The sequence below is a fragment of the Bison bison genome, unplaced genomic scaffold (genome assembly GCF_000754665.1).
Source record: "Bison bison bison isolate TAMUID 2011002044 unplaced genomic scaffold, Bison_UMD1.0 scf7180017864105, whole genome shotgun sequence".
Classification (NCBI taxonomy): Eukaryota; Metazoa; Chordata; class Mammalia; order Artiodactyla; family Bovidae; genus Bison; species Bison bison.
This window is the reverse complement of record NW_011494677.1, coordinates 10,567,704-10,569,795: the sequence shown is the minus strand read 5'-3', so window position 1 is coordinate 10,569,795 and position 2,092 is coordinate 10,567,704. Positions and strand designations below refer to the sequence as shown.

Sequence of the window (2,092 nt, the reverse complement as noted above, 5' to 3'; positions counted from 1 at the left end):
TTGCAACTAGAGGAAAGCCTGTGCAGCAACAAAGACGAAGCACAGCCACAAATGAATAATTAAATGGGCCACATCAAAAGATATTTTTAAAAAATCAAGGAAAAAGGAATGAGACTTGAGACAAAAATATTAACATTAGTAGGTTTTGTTCTGGAAAGATGAATAGCTTAGTGGCAGATGGTACATCAGACTTGCACAGACGCCTGGAAACCTAATTCAAGAAAAATACAACTTCAACCAACTAATAAGCATTAAGAACTTATTCTGAGAATTGATATGTTTTGGAGGAGAGGCTTAGAGTATCTATATTTTTAAGGTTTGGATTGTTTCTAAACAAGAGAATTTACTGTATAAGGGAAGTTTAGGGAAATATTCCTCTTTTTCAAGTTTTGAAGAAGTACGCACTGAGCAAAGATTTCAAAATGCAAATCTGATCATGGGATGCCTTCTTTCTTTATAGTGGTTTACATTGTTTTTTGCTGTTAAGGATTTTTAAAAATTGTCAACACAGTAGTGTAGGGAATTGAAAGTTCTTGCCTTTATTTTTCCAGTTTCCCCTGAATCGAATTCCCCCTTGCTGGCGGCTGTTTTGAGCGTTCTTCCAGCTCCTGGACTTCAGAGGGACATTCCCTTTTCTTTCTTCCTGGGCCAGGTCGGGTCCCCACTTTTCAGGCCCTTCCAGGACCTCTTTCTCATAAGCCCTTTGCTTTGTTAGCAGACTAAACTCTGAGCAGGCAAAGGGCCTGCCCTTGCTTATCTTGGGGTCCCCAGCAGCTCTAAGTAGGTAAAAGCCCTGGAAATAACCGTTAAATAGAGGAGCCCCATGCACTCCCAGGATGCCACTCCTCAGAGCCCAATTCCGGTTTGGGTAAATTAGGAAATCAGTGGTGAAATGAGTGTTTTTATTTTGTTTTTGAAGCAATGGGGTGAAAAAGTTGTGTATGTCAACTAAGACCCAGCTATGAAATCAACACATTTTAAACTAATCAAGAGATTAGTTTTAAATTCTCCCATTTGTATTTAACCCTATTTGAAAACAGGCTCTGCTTCAAGCTTCCCTGTCCCCTCCCCTACTTTATATATCTCCATCTAAGACATTATATATATTTCACTGACTTATTTTTTTTATTGTGCATCTTCCCCACTAGGAAGTATACTCCAGAAGGGAAGGGATGTGTATCTTTTTTGCTCACTTCTGAATCTCCAGAGCCTAGAACAGTGTTTGGCTCATGGTAAATAAATGCTCTGGATGTATTTAATGAATAGGTTTAGATTGGTGTTTTCTTTACCCAGAGGAAATAGGCAGAAAGCACTGACTAGCCTCAAAGGAAATTTTCATGCAATCTCTATCAGAGTTTTTTTTTCTTTTTAATTTTACAGAGATTATAGTCAATTGTAATCTTTTTAAATGAAGCTTCCTTTTATATCAGGGGTCTTCAAATTGCAGTGCACCAGAATCACCCAAGGGTTTGTAAAAAAAAAAAATGCAGATTCTCAACATCAGAGGTTCTAATTCTGCAGTCTGGAGTCTGCTCTACCAGTTCCAGGAGCTGCACTGGGTTGTGGCCCAAGGGCTTTGGTTAGGAAACCTTTGGCTCTGGCTGCACACAGGAGACTGGACACGTGGAGTTACAGCTGTCCCTCTCTACTACAGCGTCAGTTACATTCCTCTGTACCCCTGCGCACCTTAGCAATGAATGATGAATGTCCAAGGGACAGGTTGTCTTCTTCCCATTTTACATGTAATGAAACACTGATTCACCCCTCCCTCCCCACCTCGCCTTGGTTCCCAGGAATTTATGCGGTCTCAGTCATGATGAAAGGCAGGATAACAAGTGGAAAAAAAAAAGAAAAAAGTGTGCAAACCTACCAAGAAAAAGATGAGGGAAAGTGTTCCCAGAGTGGAGCCCAGACCTCCCCAGCAAGTAAATGCCCCCAGGGTCCAGCCTTTGCCTTTGCCCCCAAGACCACTAATAAGAGACTTGTAGGCTCTTCCTTCAGCGGATTTGCCGGCCAGGGGAAAGGCATTCCAGCCCGGGGCGGAGGAGGAACGGGGCGGGGCTTGACGGGGGGCAGCGCCAGGGGAGGCCTC

At 42.4% G+C, this 2,092-nt stretch overlaps 1 protein-coding gene across 6 annotated transcripts in view; it reads left to right on the top strand.

Annotated features, from left to right (window-relative positions):
- DLC1 (DLC1 Rho GTPase activating protein) overlaps nt 1-2,092 on the top strand; it is a 445,122-nt gene that overhangs the window by 394,796 nt on the left and 48,234 nt on the right. The gene's annotated exons all lie outside the window — the stretch shown is intronic.